This window comes from Ictidomys tridecemlineatus, unplaced genomic scaffold (genome assembly GCF_052094955.1).
Source record: "Ictidomys tridecemlineatus isolate mIctTri1 unplaced genomic scaffold, mIctTri1.hap1 Scaffold_35, whole genome shotgun sequence".
In the NCBI taxonomy this organism is placed as follows: Eukaryota; Metazoa; Chordata; class Mammalia; order Rodentia; family Sciuridae; genus Ictidomys; species Ictidomys tridecemlineatus.
Window position 1 is genome coordinate 1,569,491 of NW_027522416.1, and position 24,634 is coordinate 1,594,124.

Here is a 24,634-nt window from a genome sequence, read left to right on the forward strand (position 1 = left end):
TGGATCTCTAGCAGTCACGTAGATATAGAAAGTGTTAAAAGGCAAACTGCTACTAAATTTTATAGTTTATCACTGCCTCCCTGGAAAACACAATTCAGGAAAGATATGAGTTTCTCTTAAATTAACAATTTATCCAATGTAGTTATAAATTCAACTGAACTTCTATAAAACTTTTCATTATGGAATTTGTTTCCAAATACACACTTATATAAAATTTACTTGAAATAATTGTTAATTTCTGGTAAATAGAATATTTTGGATACAATAAAAATTCCCACAAGTAATATTTTCTTTTGTACTGGAGATTGACCCAGCAGCACTTAACCAGTGAGCCACATCCCCAGATCTTTTATATTTTTTAGTTTAAGACAGGATCTCACTAAATTGCTTCTGATTTTGAACTTGTGATCAAGTTCAAAATCAGGCTTCCCAAGCCACTGGCATTGTAGGCATGTGCCACTGTGCCTGGTTAACACAAGTAATTTCAAAAGATGATTTAAAGGTATAATATTTAGAGTAGTGTGGTATCAAATAAAGACTAGAGGGGAAGAACTGGGGGTGTAACTCTGGAAGAGTATTTGCTTAAAATGTGTGAGGCCCTGGATTTAAACCCAGAACCAAACAATTGACAAGAATAGAGGAGAAAATAACATTGAGAGTATAAATAGCTCAGAAAGAGACCCTTCTATGTATAAAAGCAATATACTACATTAATTTTTTATGTTATTTGATTAACATTTTGATAAAGTTAATAATGTAACAAAGTGTATTAAATACTGTTGTATACTGTAGGAAAGAAAGAATCATTGAATCATTAAATAGAAGATGTTGAAGCAACTGAATAACAATTTGGAAGATAATAAATTTAGACCTTGTTATTTTGTCGTCCACCAGAATAAATTTCAGATGGATTTAAGGGTTAAATTTTCCCTCCTTCCACAAAAACCCTAACCCTCCCCCACACAGATATCTGGAGATAAATGTATTTCCCCTATAACAGAATCAAAAAAGTCTTTCAAAGCATTAAAATAAAGGGGGAAATGTAAAGAGAAATATTAATTATTTTGCTACACAAATGATAAATATTTTGTATGTTAAAAATCACTAATGTATTAAATACTTCTGTTAGTGATATGTCCTAGAGGATAAAATATTAGGCATATTCAAGGTCATATGTGATAAATCATGAATGAATCTTATATATCTAATATATTAAATATAAAATATCTTCCAAGTGAAGAAAGAAGTTAAAAGTAAAAGAGACATACATTGGTAATTTATAAAATACTTTTAAACAATAAAAAATTTTGAAATATTCAACTACTTAGTAAATGAAGAAATATCAATTAAAATAAAATAACTTTTTCTACTATTAGAATGATCTTTTTATTTTTTAAAGACTAGTATCTAACCTGCACTCTAGAAAGAGTAGTTTGTTTAATATGACATATAGGAATATAAATTCTTTTGGAAAAAGTTTTTAGAAATAAAATCTTTATGGCCTTAACATTATTTATTTTCTTTTAAAATCAGAATGCATATAAGATCTGAATACTAGTTTATTACAGCAATATTTGTACTGATGCTACATGATTAATATTTCTATTTGATATTTAAAGTCTAGTCATATAGATAAATGTTATTCTATGAGATGGAATACTGTTCAGTCATTCAAAATTGCTTCTCCAAAGACTGTTTAATGTTTAGGGGAAAATCCTAAAATTATGCTAAGTGAAAGATTCAGACAATGTTAAGGTTCTTAATTTTGACAGTGTGATAGAAAGAAAGGTAATATAATTTCAACATCTATGAAGAAAAACTAGCAGGAAATATAGAACAAAATGTTAAAGGCTTTTGTTATTTTGCAGCTAATGTTTAGAAAATCCCTTTTCATGCAGTCAATGCTTTGCACACAAAGAAATTAATCCCAGTGTTCTTAATAATGAAGATAAATGATCATCAGTAGAGAAATGTTTAAATTACAACCTCACATACTCATAGAATTTTATTCAAGCCTTCTAATTATGTTTTTGAAATGTTCATTTTAATAATATGGAAAATAGTTATGGTATAATGCTGTGTGCTAAATCATTGAACAGTTGATATATGTTGAAAGCTGCAGAAAAATATGGTAAATTGTTAACAAAGTTCACCATTGAAATTATGATTTCATTTTCTTCCTTATTGTTTTAATACTCCAGGTTTTCAACTATAAACATCCAATACCCATAATCAGAAAAAAAATTTTCAAATTTCAGAAGGCTTATATATAGCACCAGAAACATTTGCAAACTTATTTAGCTAATGTAGTTAATAAAACTACAATAGTGTTTACAACACCATAGCTTTGTCCTTGTCTGTAGTATTTTGGCACTTGTCTTTGATTCAGCATCGTTAACTACCACAACTGAAAGGTGCATTTATACAAAGGGAGAAATGGGAGTTTAAGGTCCCCTGTTTATGGTATGGAGTCTTACAGATTCTGATATGTTTGTGCATTGTATCTGTATTTTCATTTTCATTGATTTTTTTTTTCTGAGATTTTTACTGCTAAAACCAGATCCCCAAAGAAGTCAGGATTTTTTTGTTACCCACAACTTGGCGGGAGGCAGAATGTCTGCAATTACTCTTTCTGCTTCTAACTGACTTTGAATCCTGTCCTTTTGGCTTATGCACCTGGCTGTCAGCCAGGAGAAGGCAAAAAACTCTATCTGTTGGTTTTCAAATGCCATTTCCCCTTTGGCTTTGTTGATGGTAAAATTCTGCCTTTGCATCTGAAATTGGAAACTCTTCTAATCCTGAAGTCTGAGTGTAATTCATTGGAGGGCTTTCTCTTATCTGTGTCTAGGATCAACATTTAGTCTGATCTTCATTTATATCTCTGTGAACAACTAAAAGACTTTTACCTTTAGTTCAGTGCCCCAATTTTGTCCCTAGTTCTGGATATGCTGTCATTAACTGTCAGTTCTTAATTATATCCACACATGAATTCAGGCCAGAAGCAGCAGGATCTGGGTTTTCTCTTCCCCTTTGAGTGTCTGACCCTTAGATAGTTCTTCCTTCTGTTCAGTTTTGGTTGGCCCTCCGTTTAGATTTGTAGCCATACCCAGTCAAGACATTCTTTGGCATAGGAAGAAGGTAATTATTTCTGATGAGATCATTTTCCCAGCAGTTAGAATTCCCCTTTTATATGTTTATTTACACTTACCCCACTGAAAGAATTAAAAGAAGAGCTGTTATGCTATTAATAGGAGTATTTTGCAATGTATATATGCTTAAAAGTTCACAGTGACTTTGATATGCCTATTCTTAATTTTCACAACACTTGCCACATGTTTTTGCTCACTTTTCACATGAAAAAACTGAAGTTTAATACAGTTAATTTTTCCCCCCAGGCTACCCAGCCAGGATTCACTAGCTCTTCTCTCTCCAAATTCAGCATTCATTCACTAGACTAGAGCTACTTTGAATGATTATATGGAATTAATTTCAGTGGGATGTATTTTGAGGATAATGGTAATGCTTTCATCAACTTGCATAGGGCTTTTTTCATTTTTATTTATTCACACACAGGTGTGTGTGTGTGTGTGGGGGGTGTATCCCATTTTTGTGCAGATTTTTTTAAAGGACAAGGAATCAAGTTCTCTGTAATCCTCCTAACCCCTATTTCTTAAAAATACAGTTCAAGCCCTTTAACAAAGTAAGTAAAAACACAACCTGGCTTCAAGCTACTGAACCATGCCCAACTATTGCCATTTACCTTCGTGCACACTGTACTACTATTGTACTGAATTTTCCCTTGCTGTCTGAACATGTTCTGCCTAATATGCCCCCATCTTTAATTGTCACCTGTTTGGTGAGCTTCTACCTTGGTGGTTCTCATATTTCAGGTACAATAGATTCACTTGGAGGATTTGCTAAGATGTACATTCTTGAACCCCATCTCTACCATTCCTGATCTGGTTTGGGATCCCAGGAGTTGGATTTTTAAGCATTTGTCCCATCCTCTTGTGGTCCTATTGCTGCTACTTTGGCAACAAACCTTAAGAAGCATTATTCTGCTTATTCAGGAAGACCTCAACTGAATTGGTCTATAAATACTTTTCTTGCTGCAAGCATATTTAATTGTTCCTTCCTCTGTGCTTTTATATCTGATATGATATAACATGCCATATTTTTTGATAGCTGTGTCTTCTGTACTTAACTCTTCTTCCTTACAAGGGACAAGACTCATTCTTCTTGTGTGTAGATCCTCATGGGCTAACATAATGGAACTCCCTGAGAATGTGAATGCATAAATAATGTATCTGGAAACATTTGGTCTTTCAAAGTTGCTTGTGTAGAATGAATTCTTTGCTTCACTGGTTTTCCTTTTGATTATGTCTTTGTTTCCATATCAAACTCTTCTCTTTCTGAGCAAACTGGAAAAGGAAAAGTAGTAACTACTATTTGCCAGGTTTCACCCACACACACACGCCCACACACACACATACACATATATACATTCACAGAGTAATTCTATGTCATGTTTATGACATCCCCATTTTAAAGATAAAGAAACTGAGGCTCAAAAAAATTAAGCATTTTATTTATGTTTTATGACTGTAACATGGTGCAAAATAAGATCTGAATTTAAAATTTTCTTATTCCAAAACCTGTACCATTCTGTTGCCTCTAAAATTAGCTCTCATTTGTCTCATGACATGTTAAGGTGATGGGACAAGTGGCATATCTCCAGATAAAATAAAAGGTGACCTCCATGTTGGCATGAGATGGTTTCTGCTGTCCTCTTCCTTCCTACTCTGTGCATTTGGGTTCAATTCTTAAATTACTGTCAGTATTACAATCCTCCCTACCCTGTCTCTCCTTCATTCTCTGTAGATCATTGAAGAAGTAGCTCCAAATGTCTTCACTTACACAGCTTTTACAAAACATGCTCATAATTCCTAGATCCATAAAGTTTATTTTCTTTCTTACACAAATAGAAGAATTAGGCAAAGAGATGCTTAGAAGATGTTAAAAACACCTTCCTTACTACAAACTCATTTTTGATTTTTAGTAAGTAATGTTATTGGTAGCTGAGGAAAAGTTGGAAATCATTTTCAAACATAATCAAGATTGAAAGTTTATTTTTGAATCTTTTTGTTTATGTATGCATTTTATATGTCATATCACTTTAATTCTCTCTTTGCTGATCTTTCTTTTCTTCCTTCCCAAAGAAGTGAATTCTCTTAGGAACGTTTAATTTTTCTTACCACAGGTTAGATAACATAGATGTGACTTGAAAGGTCATTTGGTCTTTTTTACACTATTTTCAAAATGATTCTCTCCTTTGGAATAACAATGGATGCTCACTTTTAAATAAGAAACAGAATTGAATTTGTTGGTAACCAATTCATTTTGTTCATTCATAAATGGAAATCTCATATTTTGTTTCCATTAGTGGGAAGCTAAAATGTATGGCCTTATATCATATGAACTTTTAGTTTAGGATCTTATATGTATTCATTTGAAAAAGACAAAATATATCTTTTAAAAAGCAACAAATATATTTCAGTATTCTTTGTGTGTATATGGGGGGGTTGGCACTGTAGGATGAACTTTACATTAGATGGAAGGAAGAGAATGCAAGATTTATTTTTAAATCTTCTAATTCCCAAGATTTTATTCCCAAAATTGCACAAATGGTATTATGCATTTGTGAATTCTCTTAGGTAATGCAGTACTGGTGGCTGCAATTTGGAAATAAATTCTAAGGTAGTGTCCCAAGGCTCTTCTTTTCATATTATCTGTCCATTGGCTAAATTAGAATATCAGAGATTATTTATTTATTTGATGCATTCTCTATTTCCCTTGTGTAAACCTCAGTCTACATGTGGATATATTTGTAAAATTTTCCAAGCTTAAGTTGAGTTATAGAACAAAAAGAGAAATATAAATAAAATCTACCAAAATTCATCCCCTATTTTTTAGAAGCACTCAACAAAGAAGCTTCATATTCTGAAAACAAATAAAATTGATTTAAAGTTATTATACTAGATCAGCTGGTGAATAGATCCAGTGAAAATAGAAGAGAAAGAATTAGGAAGAATGTCTGAGGTAAATTGGAGACTATTCTTTTTCCTGTCTGGTCTTTGCTTTTTCTCCAAATCTTGGTCTGGTATCTCTAATGGGGCTTGGAGGCAAGCACATGCTGGAAAATTCATTGATTTTTGTTGTTTATACACATTCTGAGTCTACATGGTTGGCTTTGTTTTTCAGATGCATTGAATGTAGAGTAAATTTGAAGCAGCAAGTGAGTGAGTGGTGAATCTAGACACAGTGAGAAACAGTTAAGAATGTTGTTTGAGATTCCTCACCAGTTAGAAAGGAAATGATGGGGCTGGGGATGTGGCTCAAGAGGTAACACGCTCGCCTGGTATGCGTGGGCACTGGGTTCCACCCTCAGCACCACATAAAATAAAATAAACCTGTTATGTCTGCCGAAAACTGAAAAATAAATATTAAAAAAGTTTTCTCTCTCAGAAAAAAAAGAAAGGAAATGATGCTGCTATGATGCCATGAAATTCTAAAATGTTAACAGACTGCTAAAATACCAAAAAAAGCAAAACTTGCAGAAGAAGTAATTGCAGCTTTTAAGGTAAAGCCACATGTTCAAGATGGTTCTGTTGAAAAGGTAAATTATATGTAAATAGAAATTGCTCATACAGTCGTAAAATAAAGCAAATGTGAATAATGTAAAAAAGAATGCTGTTTGATGACAAAGAACATCAAATTAGAAATAAGGGACAAACTAACATCACTAATATTGGCTTTATAGTCCTGATATTAGAGTAATTAAGTTATTAACTCTAACATTAATATTCTCATCCTCAGCTAGTAATAAGAAATAGATACCCCATACAATAAAACGAAGTAAGCTGGAAACACACTCAAGCCCCCCCCCCAAAAAAAAAAAACCAAACATATACACATGATATGGTAGAATTCATTATAAGGACACCTAAGAGCTCTCAAATTAAAAGCACTTTATGGTAATGCAAGAGTTTCTCATTCCACTGTAATCCCTGATAGAGGTTTTAAGGACAGCATTATACTAAGACACTGGCAAAGTTTTCTTACAAATTGATGAGTATAAAAATCAGTGAACTTACAGAAAACAAATCTATCCTTTTGGTTGTCATGAGCTCTAGGACAGAGTTTTTATCAGCCATGATCAAAAAAAATGGACAGGTCATATAACAAGTTTGAACTTGCCAAAAAATTTTTATAGAAGAAACAGATGTCATCTTCTTTTGTAAACTACATCCTGAATATATCCCATCCTGACTGCTTCTCAGCATCTACAAACTCCCACTCCACCCCCTTTTCCCCTTCACAAGCAAGCCAACCTGCCTAGCTGTGTATTTTTAATCACTTTCTATAGCAATCAAGAGTTCACCATCAGAGAACCTGTTTTAGTGCCTCTTATCTTTCAATGCCTGTTCTTGCTAAACAGATTTAAGATAAGAACAGCTGGCAGTAAGTGCCCTTCCTGAAATCAGAGGCCAGAAACATTGCTGTTGAAGCCCTAGCAAACTGTTTTGGAAAACATTTGAAATCTTAGTCCTATTTAAATTCCAAATATAAGTTTTTCTTTCTCTTTTCAGAAATTTCAGTTTTTAGGAATCATTTATCTTTAGCCCATTCCTTAGTGTGTATCCAAAGATTTAAAATCAGTCTAGTAGAATAATAGCCATATCAATATTTTAGCAGCTCAGTTCACAAGAGCCCAGCTATGGAAACAATCCAGGTGTCCTTCAATGGATGAATGGATAAAGAAAATGTGATTAACATATACTATAGAGTATTACATGGCCACAAAGAAGAATGAAATTATGGCATTTGCTGGTAAATGGATGGAACTGGAAACTGTCATGCTGAATGAAATAAGCCAGTTCCAAAAATCAAAGGTTGAATGTTTGCTTGAATATATGGAAGCTAATCCACAATTTGGCAATAAAAAAGAGAGAGAATGGAAATTAATAAGTAAATGGCAACTCTTGCTTATAAGTAAGTGTTAATTTAAGAAATAACCTTTTTAATTGAGGAAAACTTTTGTGCTTGTGAAAGAACTAGGAGTCAAGAAAACTCAAAGTTCACTCTGTGGTGATATTCATGAAGGTGAATGATGATCTGGGAGAGGACTTCAGATAGTTCTTATGATTCTACATGTCACAGTGCCTTGGATCACTGCTGAAGGAAATTGTCTCCAGGCATTTTTTTTAAATGACTGCATTATTTCAATATCACACCTAACTGGATTGGCAAGAATGGCCTAGAATGTTAAAAAGGAAAAGGTGACGAGGGTTCTACTTTCTTCTCGATAACAATTTCTGATTATCATGATTCTTTTATGAAAATGTTGCAGAATTTTTTTTTCCCAAATGAAATTTCTGATTCATATATTTGTCACTGACAATTCTGTTTAGATATTATCATCTGTTCTCTTCTCTTTCCTATTTCATCAAAGTTCCTTTCTGCTAACTACGTGTGAAGACTCTTCAAATGACACAACTATAATTAGGGAAGGTGTGAATAATTATTTACAGATATCTATGTTGTATTCAAAGCTTTACTAGTTAAAGTGTGTTATTTAAAAAAATGTGTTAGGGGTTTGACTATCCTCCCCTGCAATCAGCATAGTACAAATTTAGTTAAGGAACAAAATTAAGATGAAAAATAGTGAAACAGTTAGGAGCTATAATAAACTCTGTGACCTGAAAGTAAAAGAGAATAAACTCCATAGAGGAAGGATGAACTGTGTTTCCTAGCCAGAAATACCTTCAGTAGGAATAGGTATTAAAAATGGGCAAGGTGTACAAATAAGAATAGACCCCAGGGTAATTTAATTGAGGATGGATTAATTTATCACTTAAGATTCATTATGATGTTGGTTCATCTTATATAACTCATCTCTGATTGCAAAGTAATCCATAATTAGTAGTTATTCCTTTATGTACTTCTAGGCAACAATTTATACATAAAAAAAAAACATTTCAGCAAAAACTTTCCTTGCTCTAAAGTTTCAAAAGTTTAAAACTTACCCACCTGTCATTATTAGAGAGAGTGCAAAAAATGAGACATTACTATGAAAAAGGGTAAGTGCAAGGTCATTTGGCTGAAAAAGGACTAATTAAAATATATTTTTTTACAGAGTTCAGTGTACAAGTTTTATATTCCTCTGGCCAGAATCCAGAAATATGTTTCTTTGTAGATTTTAACAGACATGTTTTTATAATAAAAATGTATCGTGATGTCTAATTTATGTTGTAGTAGATTATGTTTTCCAAAATGGACTCACCAATCAATCCCACTTCATATGACCTTCTAATAGGTGATGTTGAGACTCATCCATTGAAGGAATATTCCCTTCCCTTGGATGTGGGCCAACCTCAGTGACTCAGTTTAGTCCAATAGAATGCTTCAGGAAAAATGCTGTAGTCCAGGTTTCAAAAGGAAATAGAACTTTTACCTGGTTCTCTCACTCAGAAAGCTTGATTTGGGGACCTAGCCACTGTAGTTTGAAAAGGTCCAAACAAACCTGTGTAAAGAAATCACATAGAAAGACCCACATGGAGAGGAACTGGGGACCTACCTGACCTTTGGTGTCTGTGACCAAAGGGGTGCATGAAGGAGGCTCCATCTGATACTAGCCTAGAGCCTTCTATTTAAATCTTCCATCTGAGGCCCCAGACATCATGGAGAAGAGTCTAGAAACCTCATTCCCTGCCACGAGTTCCTGGTCCGCAGAATTTACTAGTTTAATAGCACTAAATTATTGATCATTATTGACAATAGCACTAAATTATTAGTAATTCGATACATAACCATAGTAACTAGAAAATTTGTTAACCAAGTTTTTTAAAGGGGTTTTTAAACTTTATTAGAATAGATACTTTATATTCATCACTATTATCATTACTATAATATTACCTTTCAATATAGAAGTTTATATGCCTAATCTATCATAATAATAATAATAGTGGTAGTAGAAATAATTTTGCTAAGTGGTAAAATAGACACAAAATAAAAGGAAAATCCTACAAGTCCAATAACTCTAAGAGAAAGTTTTAGATTTCATTAGCCCCCAGGAAAATAATAAATAAAACCACAACACGATATAACTTCATACCAATCAGTAGGAAAAGGATAGACATTATCATGTTTTATATGTAGATTGGGAACAATCAGGTCTTTCGTATACAATCAGTAGTCCGATGTTCATTGGTAAAATTATTTTACAAAGCAGTTCAGCGGTTTCTAGTAAGTATCCAGAGAACATAGTTCTCGGGGAGAGATTCCAGTTTCCACAGCCTACACTAAAATACTTGCTTTTTAGTTTTATGAATTCCCTTGGATTCCTGCTAGTCTGCTCATTTTCTACAAATGCCTCATTTCCCTGGCTTCTTAATCATGGACCTGGAGACCCGTGAGGTTCATTATCTCCTGGAAGGTCCTGTCTCCTGTGCTTTCCACCGTGCTGGATACTAAGGAGTCAAAGGGAACTTCACCTTTGTGTACAAGTAGAAAGAGCCAATCAAAAATAAATAAATGAACATCAGGAAAGTCAGTGGAGTAGAAGCAGGACAGGGGGAGGAAGGATAGGAGGGAAAGAGGGCAACAAAGAGGACTAAAATTAAATTACATGCATGTGTCATTTTGTTAGAATGAACCCAACTACTATCTATAACTATAATGCTCCAATTAAAAAGAAAGACAGAAAGAAATTACTTGATCTTGGCCTCAAAACTTCTGCACTGAGTGATAGACAAGTATCAGAAGTGTTAGGGGTGGTAGGAGTTGCCGCAGGGTAAGCCTTGGTTTTTGTTTTTTTTGTAGTGACCTCTGGGGCCTTGTGGATGCTGCACAAGCACTCTACCATGGATCACACCCCTAGTTCATAACTTTTTTTCTCTTTCTTTGGTTTTATCACAGAGTTGAGACTTAATTCTGTAATCCATGCATTTTCAATGGACATGTTATCACTTCCAAGGGGTAGAAAACAAACTCTTATGGGGAAAATGTCAAAAAACTTATATATTATAATGGCTTTCCAATGTGTTTATAAACAACCCTTCCTGACAAATTTGTTTCTTGGTACTTAATTTCTCTGATGGGGAGAAAGGACCAGGTATGACACATTGAGAAACACCTGCTGTATGCCAGCCAGGGTGTGTCCCCTACCTGCTCTGTGTTTCTTTCTCAAAAGGCCTTTTTTAAATCGGTAAGGTGTCCAAGTTAAAAGAAACCACTGGATTTCATCTTCACTCAAGTATGTTAAACAGTCACAGGAACACATGTTTTATGTTTTCAGGAAGACTCATGTTGGTAAAGCTCGTAGTGGGAACTGTGACTCTAGCCTGGGCAGGAATCGAGTCTGTCCTAACAACTCTGCTCTTGTGTCAAAGCAAATAATAGCAGGGTGAGGCCTCCAGCATGTAGCCAAACAGAAATGTTTCCATCAGTCATTAATGAAGATGATCTGACTTCTTCTTGTAGGGATCATTGCACTGAGCTTTAGGTGATAGGCCTCATCTATTGTCTTAGTCTGTCTTGTGCTGCTGTAACAGAATACCCAAGACTGGGTAATTTATAATAAACAGGAATTTATTTGCTCGCAGTTCTGGAGGCTGGGAAGATCTAGTGAGAACCTTCTTGCTATGTCATAACATGGTGGAAAGGCAAAAAGTGTGAAAAAGACAGTGTACATGTGAAAATGGGGACAAGCGGGAATGCATGAGGTACCAGTTCCCATGGGATTACCATATTAGTCCATTAATGAGGGTGGAGCCTTCATGACCTAAATATCTTAAAGGCCTCAATTCCCAGTGAAACTTACAATGTTGATTAAATCTTAACGTGAATTTTGTAGAGTACAAACACTCAAACCAGAGCATCTGTGAAACGTATATACTTTTACATCTATTTTTCCTCTGGGTTCAATTAACTTTTTAAAAATATTCTTCTTAAAACAGAAATGTCAGGGGGAAAGAATCTCTTTTAATTTTCTTAAAAAATCTCTTTACCATTGTATAGAAAAACAACAACAAACAAAAACTCAGTAGATTAAGGCAAGTTATTTGCAAAACAATTTGAAATATCTGATTTTATGCTTTCTAAAAAGCACATAGATTCTGAAAAGGGAAAGAACAAGGCATCCAGATCAGTTCTGATTTGATCTTTTCATCTGTATGACAGTAACATTAAAGGCTTTAGTGTTTCCAGTGTCAAAGGCTCTGAGTTGCTCAGGAGACAAAGCTTCCCCTTCTGAGAACATCAAACTGCTATGTATGTTTCTGTCACTTTGTTAGTAAAAGCACGTTTATTAAAAAAAAAAATTAAGTTTGGACGTATACTGTTTACCAAGGGCAATATGTCAGCTGTTTCTCATTAGAAGGCGGATACTTTATTAATAGGTAGCATAGTTTGCTCTCAAGTTTATGTTCCTCATTTCAAATAAATCATTCATTGTTTCTCAATGTCAACAAAATGGGAGTCTCAGTAGTCTGCACCGTGAACTCAGTTGGAGTAAACTTCACTGTTATTTGAGGTGGAATATCATTTGTTTTGTATAAATGAACACTTCCTCTTTATTCTTTGTAGGTCTTGAAAAGCATCATTAAGTTAAAATGCTTTTCATTAAAATATTAACATTCTATACAAATTCTAATTTTACATCAGCTACCTAGTAGATTCAAAGATTATTTGTTTGCTGGGAGTGGTGGTGTACATCTATAATCCCAGTGTGTCAAGAAGCTGAATCAGTAGGTTTGGGGGTTCAAAGCTAGTCTCAGTAATTTAGCAAGGCCCTGAGCAACTCAGTGAGACCCTGTCTCTAAATGAAATACAAAATAGGGTTGGGTATGTGACTCAGTGGTTGAGTGCCTCTGGGTTCAATCCCTGGTACCCACCCACCCACCCCCAAACTGCCAACAACAACAACAACAACAAAAAGGCTGGGGAGGTTGCTCAGTGGCAAGCACCCCCTGGGTTCAATCCCTTGTAATAAAAAACCAAAACAAACAAAAGAAAATTATGTGTTCATTGATTGACTAAGTACAATATATTTGCCTCTTAGCAAGTGTTTTAAAAAAAAACGAATTTCTGTTAGTTGTGTAAATATTGCAAAATTTGCATAGAAAATTGAATCTATGTACTTTTTGCTCTATATGCTTAAATGTCTTAAATGATGAATGGCACAGATGTGTCACTACATCCTTGAAACAAAGACTGCTTGGCAATTCCCCTCTTAACCTTGGTCCATGAAACTTGACTTCTTTAAGAAAATGAAAAGACAAGGAATATTATATTCTTATAAATCAAAATGGTAACATTATTTTCCCATTTTTTAAAATCTCAACTGCTTCATAGAAAAATATTATGGGATTCATTTTGAAGCAAACCAAAAATTACTTTTGATGGTTAACATAGTCCTAGTGGGTGCTCCAGGGTGGCACAAGACAAGGAGCCATCTGTAGTGATCACATTTGTTGCCTGTGGGCCTTCTTCGTGACAGCACTTGGTACATGAAAGAGACACTACTTGTGGGTAATTCTTTGTGAAACGATTGTGAAAGTTTGGAGAAAAAAATCTAGTTATGGCTTTGGTGGGTCTAGATTCTGTTAGAAGATGCCAGTGTAAATGACTTTGGTTACACATTCATTTTGCCACCTGAGTAACTACACACCTGACTTTTGCTTCTTGATTAAGTTTAAGTCTGTGATAACACTGATTTTGTCTTTATTGAGTATTCTTAATACTAACTCAGCCAGTCCTATATGCCATGAATAATAAAATGTGTCAGGGCTTTGGCATCAGAGAGACCAGGCTTTGAAAAAATAGAGGCACATTACCAACACAGGTACTGTGCCTAGCTCGAGGCCTTATACAGATATACTTACATATATCTGTAATTACTGTATCACATTCTTTACTATCATTATCCTCAATAACCAGAATATTTATGTATCTTACCCCTTAATCTATAACCATTAAGGGATTTGAATAAGCTCCTACCTTTGCCCATACCCCTAAGTATTACTATACCCTTTAAGGGATGGGCTACTGTATTAGCCTCTCTCTTCCCCTTATAACAGATTACCACACGGCTTATCAGCTTAAAATGATAACCATTTATTATCTCAAAGTCGCTATGGATCAAGAATACAGTAATAGTTTCACTGGGTGTTTCTAGTTCAAGGTTTCTCATGAGGTTATAGTCAAACAATTGTGCAGGACTCCTGTCTTTGAAGACTTAGCTGAGACAGGATGACTCACTTCTAAGCTCACTTACGTGGCTATTGGCCGGAGACTTTAGTCCCTTGCCATGCAAGACATGGCCTCTCTCAGAGCAAGCGATGCATGCGTATATAGAAGAGACAGGAAAGGGGGACAGAGACCATTTGCCTGTTACCATCTCAGAAGTGATGAACCATCTTTTATTGTTTGAGCCCTTGTGCCATGTAGGAGAAGACAACACAGGCTGTGGATGCTGGAGAGGGAGATTTGGGGGGTCCATCTTGGAGGTGGTTAGGATAGCTACACTTCTTGTGGTGTTTCTCTTTTTGCAGGCTGTATTCAGTTTACCTATGAGTGAAAAGGAGATAAGTTACCTTGCCTAAACTTTTAAAATATCCCAGTATATTTTTTATCATGTGCACTTACTTTCTTTTTACATCTCAATGTTCATACTGAGCAGTACTATCAAGAAAGAATTATCTTCCACTTTAATGTAAGGAAAAACTCCTTAGTGTAATAAAAACAAAATAATCTTTCACCATCCCTTTCTGGTGTGTGACATGCAGTGAGATATAACTTCACTGCTCTGTTAGAATATTCTATTCTCTGTGGAGGACCATGTTTTTTAAAAAAGTTGCTCTTTTAGCTTTTGCCACAAAAAATAAAAACCCATCTCTGTGAAGTTTGTCAAGTAAAATGGACACAAATATGGCTCAAAGGCTAAAGAAAAAAGAAATACAGCTACAATCTCAGTCTGTGAAAAGGAGATAAGTTAGAATAAAACTGTTGCAAAAATGTCCAGCAAAAGTAGGTTGCTTTTTAGGAGGGAAATGGGGGAAAGTCAGAGGATGAAATACATAGTAAAGACCTTAGGGATCCCAAGGGGGGAAAAAGACACCAACCTCAGGACATTTTTATGAAAAGTATTTTCAGTATTTTGAAAATAGCTAGAAGGAAAACCAGGTATACACAGAGATTTAGGACACTATGAAGGCAAAGCTTTCCAATATACTCTCAGGAGTCTCGTGAACAGAAACAATCTCCAACTTAAGTGACAATGGGAGAATATGAATTCCTGATGGGAGATGCCACAGGAAGATCAACCCTTGTTTTCTTTTCCCCAGCCATGGCCACAAGGAAAACACTGGGAATTGATAATATTAAATTGACATGTCCCTTTAGGCAAAGCAGTTGGTACATTTTTTTTAAATACCCAGATTCCTTCAGCCAGAAAACAACATGTGTGTTAGTATGCAGGCTTTTTAAAAATCCCAAGCAAGAGTGTTATGCAAAAGCCTGTTTGAATTTTGCCTCTGATCCCCACTAACTATGACATTTTGGAAGTTTAATTTGGCCTTTCAAAACATACATTTCCTCATATGTCCAACACAAATAAGCATTGACACAGAGTAGTTGTTTCATAAATTATAGCTATTATTAATAGAGAGTACTTTTTTCCCCCAGCAGATTTTGATTCCTATATTTCAGGAATTGAAGTTCTATGTAAAATAGTAGATTCTAAAATACATTTATATCTTAACTTTGGAGAAATGAAAAATAAAACTCAATGGACTGGCGTTGTGGCTCAGAGGTAGAGTGCTTGCCTAGCATGCATGAGGTACTGGGTTCTATTCTCAGCACCACATAAAAATAAAATAAGGGTATTGTGTCCACCTACAACTAAAAAATAAATACCTAAAACAATAAAAAAAACTCAATACAACTTTAGCTACAATGATATAAACAGTGCTTAATAATTACTTAGGATTATTTTTTGATTACACATGAACATCCTAATTATTTCTAGACTCTTTGTCTTGTGATGAAAGTATTTATCCAACTGCAAACTATTTGAAGGCAGGAACTCTCTGTTATTCATCACATCCTATTTTTCTCTTAACCCAACATGCTTTGCAACAAATGTTTGTCAGTTTAAATTGAAGAATATGGAGGGAGTTACTAGAATCTAGTTCTGGAACAATTATCTTATTTTACTTCCTAATCCACATCCATTTTATTTACACAGATCTTCAAAAAGCCTACAAGGACCTAATTAAGCCATTAATGGATTACTTAATTTTTTGCATTTGATAATTTATTGGGACTCGCTGATCTTTCTCTGCTCATTAGCACCTCTTTCTGAAATAGAAGAGGAAATGGGGTTGAAATTCCATCTTATCAATTCTTAAACCCATGCAAAATCTTAAGTGTAGGAGAAAACATTGAATTTGGTCAAAAGTGATTGTTTTCCATTACTTACATCATCTGTTTCTAATCATGTTATTTAATGCAGACTTGTCACTGTATCACTTCTTTGGGGGAAATCTTATTAGACCTCCACTTGTGCATTTGGGGGGTGTCACTGGCAACAGTGCTTTGTGGACAGTACGTGTGGGGCTTTCAGCTGTGTCTGGTCATGTCACTGTGAGCTGATACCAACAGTTGCTACCTACATTTAAAAATGTCAAATTCATATCTGTTACCTCCAAAATTTTCTTCTATGGGAAGTTTTGCAACATTTTTGTTTAGTAGTTTTAAAGGATTTTCTGTATGGTTGTACATCAAAGTACAAAGCTAGTTTTGCCTGAACAACAAATTAATTTGCCAAAATATTACATCTGTTTTATTTCAATTTTTCTGTTATATATCTATATGGTATAATATGTGTGTTACTTTATTTAGTGCTGATTTCATTTATAAACACTACACAAATATGAAAAAAGGCAAATTAAGTCATTCAGTAATTATTCATTGAATAACCATGATGTGCTGGTGTCTTTCCCAAACACTGTGGATTATAGAAAGAGAAGACAAGTTTGGTCCTCATGCTCAGACAGCTGCTCAGTCAAGTAGAAATAGTAAACACTTGAGTTGTAACCTAACTTAAGCTGTAAAAGTCATCTCACCTGAGTTAGTATGTGTTTGGTGTACTGGTTAGGTGAACAGTTGCCCTCCTCAGCCTTCCACTACAGCAAATATTGGCACTGTTTGATTTCCATATCCAAAATTGAGATTTAGTTCTGTTTTAGAACAGCAAGTAGTAGTATGACTACTACTACAAATTTTATTTCTACATTCAACTATGAAGAAAGTATGCTCCACTTTCTTTAGTAAGTCTTTGGGAGAAATGAGACAATATTGCCTCTCTATTGTAGGACATTCAATAGCTTTTTTCAAAGGTGTTTAAATATATATATTTAAAAAAAATATATATATATATATATATTTTCACTTGAACTTCATAAAAACCCTCTATGTGGGGCAAGGAAGAACTATTAGAGATGAAGATATCAGAGCTCTGGGACTTTCAGTGACTGCCAGCTGGCAAGTCCTGGAGGCCTTGAACAGACCGTCTGACTTGACCTTCAGAGCTATTTCTCACTAATGCACAACAGTTGCCCAAGGAAACAGGCTACACATAAAACAGCCCTGAATGTAAGTTCCTGTCGAGTTTGGCTAACAGGTAGATTGGTAGTTGAAATATTGTCTGCCTTAATTCAATAGTATGTCTCTGAATGGGACTTGATTCTTTCTCATTAATATTTTTAGCTGAAAATTCATAAGCCATGTTACAGCCCTCCTCTTACATACCCATGGGCAATGGCAGTGAAAGAGGGGACCCGTGGCTGACAGCAGTGGTTGTGGGTAGCTGTGACTTTCAGAAACCTTGATGAGACTTTTCATGGTAAGATCTTGTGTCAAAAAGTATGGTCCATGTGTAGAAGAGAGATTCCTTGTCATCATGCTATTCTCAGTAACATCTTTTGGTGCTTCTCTTGTGCATCTCTTAAGTGCACCTAATCCACTCTAGGCACTGCTCTTGGTGCTGAGATTAGGAGTGGACATGGCAGATGTAGCACTTAGAGAGATTACACTGGTGGAAGAAAATGGGCTGCTAAAATGCAAACTAAAAATCAATGATTAAATTATTTGCAGATGGCGATAAGTTGAAGAAAGCAACAGACTATCATGATAAAAATGAGGGAAGCCAGCTTATTTCAGTAGAACGGCTAACAAGAGCCTCTTTGAGGAGCTCATGTGAACACAGAGAACAAAAGGATTGAATGACACACACAAAAAAAGAATGCTTCAGGCTACCGGACAACCAGAACCCAAACAATAAGGCAGGAAAAGAACTGTGTCTCCCACTTCTAGTCATTATCACTAAAGCATAGAAAAGGGAGGAGGGGATAGAATGAGAGAGAAATGGAAAAAAAAGCAGGATCTGGATTATGCCAGAATTTAGGGCCTCACTGTTATGAAGTGCAGTCAAAATCTATGAGAGGATTTTAAACAGTGCAAAGTGGTCAGGATTTTCAACAGACTGCAAAGTAGTCTGACCTGTGTTTTTCAGAGTTCATCCTATTTGACCTGTTTTGGAGAGATAGTCCAAAGACAAGTTAGGAGGGTGCTGTAATCATCTAGTGAAGAGATGGTGATGGGAAAGGCTCCAGAGTTCCACTTTAGAAATGTTACTTTTGAGATGCTCAAGGGACACGTAAGTGGAAAATGTCAAGTATCTGATGTATATAAAAGTGTAGAGCTTAGATGAGACATCTGGGTCAGAGATATTTTGGAATTTTGAGCAAGTATGTGATGTGTAAATCTCTGAGGATATAAATTAAGAAGATAGTCTAGGGTCAAACTTTGAGGTACTCTACTTTTAAAGATAAGACATAAAGTAAAAAGAGAAAATTATGAGCATGGAAAAGTGTAAACTTTTTGTCAAAGAGTTTCTCTTAAAAAGGAATTCATGAATACTGCTGAGAAAGCAGATTTATTGACAGAACTAGTCTCATGATTCATCATTAAGGGGTGTAGAGTACTTTCTTCACTATCTTTGATACATTTCTGTTCATCTTACTTCATGCCATCCATAGGCAGGAATCTGAAGCCCTGAAAGCCAATATGAACCCATTGCCCAAGCAATGTCCACACCTCTTTTGTGTGGTATTCACCAATAGCTGAGTTTTGTGAAGTTATTTGTTGTGTGCCTTATGATAATGAGAGAGAATAATGTTCAAAGAGTAAAAGAAGCAATATCATATTTAGACATGGGTTCAGACTTTATTGATTTATGAGAACTTGAGTTCAGTCATTGATCTGTGACATCCTATTTTCTAGTTAAGGAAAAAGAGCTTTTAACTAACAATCATAGAGTCTTGAGTTGAAATCCCAGCTCCACTGGTTTAGCAGTTGCTCCAACATGGGCTCATCACTCAATCACCTTGAGCCCTAATTCCTTTATGAAAATCATTCTTATAAAATTATCTACTTGTAAAGGTCGAAGTGATGTGACTTAAGACATAGAAAAGACATGCAATGAATGGCATTTTATTTTTATTAGTAGTACTATATTAGGAACAAAAACAGGGTCAAATGCAATTGTATAGAAAAACACTTTGTTATCTGTAAAACACCATCCATAAAATGTGTTGATAAGTTTGTGACTGATACCTGTTTTCTGTTGGGTTTTTAATATTAGACGCACCATCTTACTTTCTGGTTCAGATCAGATCTAAGAGCTGTGGGCGAGTTGGTGGGTAGCCAGGAAAGATGATGGCTAACAGAGCTTAGGCAGAGGAGCAGATGTGAAGTGCAGGCGGCTGGTGGTGTAGAAGCTGGGACAGCTGCTCTAGGGATAATATCCAGGGGAGAATGCTATGGGATGAGGGGGCATCCACAGGCAAAAGGAAGTAGACAATTTCTGAGAAGTTGGATGTAGAATGCTGCAGTATGACTCAGAGCATTACAGAGCATTACAGAGCATTAAAAATGTTCTTTCTTGGTTTGGAATAGGGTAGACTAGAATGAAATTGGCCTGTTATTCAGGAGATGCACTTGGTACAAGAAGGTTGGAAAACAAAATGATGTAAATATTTCAGTAGATAATGTACAGTTTTCTCTCTTGCACCCTCTTTTCTTTCCCTCTCCAGAGAAGAAAACAAATATCCACGAGACTGAAAAGCCTGTCATGCAGGTCTGCTGCAGGGATGCCACCATTTACACCCATTTTCCATTATTTAACTATAGTGTAAAGCCTCGTGTGTCTTGCTTATTTTTTCTTTTTAAAAATATTTCTGGGTTATATTTTCATCAATGAAACTCACCTTTTTGGCTGTTGTGCTATTTTAATGAGAGGTGGTTAACTAGATTTAGCCATCATTTGTTGAACACTTAAAATCAGTCTCTGTAATAAGCTCTATTCAAACATTTTTTTATCATTTAACCTAATATAAACCCTTTAGAAAATAAGTATCATTTCTTTTTTTTCTAATCGGATCAATGAGGTTTAAAGAGGTTAATGTACTTCCTCGGGTTCCTATAGCTAGAATGGAATAGGTTCACGGTTCCAAATAGGTTTGTCAACATCCAAAAGCCTTATTTAAGCCCACTGTGGTAGAAAATAATTTCCCATTTCTTTGTAAGATCAGTACATTATTCTTCTGTGTTCTATTTATAAATGAACAGGTGTTTTCTGTCCTCTTTGTTGAGACTTTTTTTTTTCAAAGTGGGAGGAAGGGAAGGAAGAGGCATTCATTGGCCACACATATCATGTGCCATATGTCTTTGCAAATATTTTCTCATGATCCTTAAAATAAAACCCAAAATGAGTGTTTTTATCCCTGTCTTGCAAATGAGGAAACTGTTGAGTTAACTCAAGTTTGCCCAATTTCCCTGATTGCTTATTTACTTCCTATCCACCGTATCTATCCAGAAAATAGGTCACCCACAGAACAGGGAAGATGAAGACATGGTATCTGTTCTCAAGAGCCTAATATCTTACTGAAGAAAATATACATACAAATAGAATACAGTAAGTCGATAGACAAGAGTAGGTTTAGTGTTGGTTTGGGAACAGTGGGGCCAAACACCAGCCTGAAAGAACAAAGAAGGCATCCACCATACTTATTATGCCTTGTCTTTTCCAAAACCCCTGCCTTAACAAGATGATAATACCTTACAGAATTAGTGGACTCTGTACACTGAAGGAGTTGTAGGGGTGGTCAAAACCCAGTTGTACCAGGGGGAAAAATTATTAAGAACAAAATTAAATTTTGTTTTAATATCAGCCATTGATGGTTGGAAACACCATTATTATTTCAACTGTATTTTTAAAAATGTTCCTTTGGTTCCACAGCAATCCTGAAATGGAACAGAACATAGCAAAGGTTGAATGCAAAGGAAAAAAAAAAGCCAAAATCCAGTAGTATATCATAATGACCCAATAATTGAAATTCTGGCTAATGCATCTCTCATCCCATTTCTAAGCACTTCTCTATTTGTCCAAATGGGGTATGAGCGCTTTCTTACTGATGTTTCTCTCCCCAGAAAAAAGCATCTTATTTAAAAGGTACATCCTTCCTGAAAATGGAGGTTTTCTTCCTCATGATACATTTAGCTACATGGATACAGAACTCTTAAGACTTCTTTTTTTAGCCTTGATTAACTTTTCTATATTATGCAAAACTCCAGTGAACACTCAGTAGTATTGTATATCATCTATTCTCTTTCACTTCTGCACAGGTTTTATTCTTTGAAGTCTTGTGTTGATTTTTGAATTCTCACTTAAAAAACTTAAAATTTCCAAGTAAAGGAATTTTCTTTTTTTTAGCTTCTTATTTTTTATTGATTTTTTTTAAAAAAAATAGATGACAGTGGAATGCATTATAATTCTTATTACACATATACAGTACAATTTTTTATAATTCATGTCTTCATATATGTACTTTGGATAATGATGTCCATCACATTTCTTATCAGTGTTTTGAAGCTGATTGCTGTCTGAGATTTAATTTTTGGACGTTACTAGATGTAGCAAGATGCCTAATACCAGCAATGAGATGTCTAGACTTTATTGTGGTTAGACTTTCAATCCACTGTAGATCAGCTAATGGTGTGGTAAATGTGAAATGGTAAATTTCTGAGAATTTGATTTAACTTAGAGATTTTAAGGGACTTATACATAGTGTTGAGTTTACTTTTATGAAAGCAGTAAATGAATAAAATTACTAACTTTAAAATAAACCAACTTATTTTCATATATTTATCATTTTCTTTAATAATACTGCTTTGCATTATTTCTTTGATTTTCAGGATTTTGAAGAATCAATCCCAGAGCTTTATTTCTTTCAATTGCAATTCAGTTATTTTGTCTAAAACCTGGAAGAATTAGTATAGTCAGATTTTAGCATAATGCAATCTATTTGGTCGCTTGGCTGATGATAGTTTCTTTTCTTTTTGGTATTAATTTGCTTCTTTCAAAAATCATCATATGGTAGAAATTATAATAAATTTCCCACAATTTTTAGTTACATATTAATGATATAAAAATAATTTGTTTAGACTATTTTTCATAATTTATTAAATTTTAAGTCATTAATTCTATTCAGATTGTTCCTTTTATGAAATAGCTTAAAGTCATTTAGAAATTGAGAGTATTAGATATTTAAAGTTATTATAATATCTGCCATTCATCAGGAGACTAGTGATTCAAAAACTCTGTTTTTAGTTAATTTTAATTAAAAACACTTCTACTCAAAATACTGCTCAATGTCCAAATAATTGCTTACATTGCATATAGTTATTTCTGCTAAGGACAAAATATCTAAGACCATAAATTATGATGGCGGGCACATGGTTTGCTGTCAGAACTATATAAAATATTGTTTTCATCCTCATGTCAGCTCTGGTACATTCATCTCTACAATAATTCCTTGGGGGACCTTGTGTAAGTTATTGTTTTAAAACATCCCCATCACACTGAGCTCTGTCAGCTTACCTTTTCCTCACTGACCATATTACTCCTCTGAAAGAACAGATAGAAACTGAGAGTTATGTCTCAGACAGCACTGAATCGGCAGTGCCAAAATAATCACAGAGTCCAAATATTGATAATCATGAACCAATTTAGTTTAAATTGGATATTTCATAATTGTACACCTGCAATATTACAAGGTAGTTATAAAAAGTACAGAATTTATTTCTGTAAACATATGCTTTTTTTGTATCCCTTTCAAGCTGTTTCGTAGATCTCTGATCCAAAAAGTTCATTAGTACCACTGACATGACAACAGAGGAGCTTATACTGTTCAGCAGCTCATTTTACCAGTTTACACTCTATCTATGTATTTATTTCTCTATATCTATATAATATAATGTTTCTATTATTATAGGTTTTGACCTTGCTTTAGTATCCTTTTCCATTTTAAAATGTTATTGTTTTCCAGGAACACATTAAATAGTAAAGATCTTTTAAATAAGCATTTCTTAAATGGTTGATTTTTTCTACCAAAATGCCGCAATCCGGCTACAGCAAAATAACCGGTGGTGGTGGTGGTGGGGGGGTGACGAGCAATTTGTGTACATTGATACAGCAGGAGTGGGAGCCGTTTATTGTAGGACAGGAGGGGTATATATATATATATATATATATATATATATATATATATATATATATATATATATATATTACACACAGCTTATTTTAATTAACATAAACTAGATACAGCAGTCAACCAATAAGGAATCTCCACACTTAATGGCTCGCTGGCATTACTTCACAAACTACTCCCCCTGGCAAAATTCCAGGCACCATCCTGACTTGTTTACAGACTCTAACACCAAAATATTTTCTGAAATTAGAACTTTACTTTTTCTTACTCCCAGCATAGTCTATAGGAAAGGAAATACACAAGGAAACAGGAAGGAATTAATTGATTATACATTTTCTTCTGTTTTGATGTCCCCCCCCAAGAGAAAATAATTCAGGAGATAGATGACTATATTAGAACAGTTTGGCCCTATTATTTAAAAGTATTTTTTAATTGAAAAATGGCATAATAGCCCCAGTACATTTCAGTCTTTTTTTTTTCATTAAATATATTGTTTGAACAAGTACAGAGATTTTGATTAAACTTATTTTTTAGTATTTTATTTCTCTTAAACACTCTAACAAAATCAAATTAATAAAGAAGGCAGGTGTTGTTATTCTTAGTTGGCGATCTTTTAAATTTTTTTGTCAGTTTGTCATTGAAGTATTAGACCCAAAAGAAGTCAACTATATTCAGTACAGCTTCTATATTTTGAAAAAGTGCAAGTGTTTGCGTATTCTGTAATAGCTATAATCTATGTATTTATAGGAAATTTGATTTCAAATAAATTTTAAGGCAACAACTTTAAATGTGACATATTAAATAAGCATCCACTTAATAATAGCAAAATATTTCAAATGACACATATGTGATTTGGTGCTAACCTACTTCACCACTTTAGCATGTGTTTGGACAACACTGAGCATCTTCATAGCACAAGGCACTCTGCTGCACACTTCACGGGGTAGGATTCTAAAGAT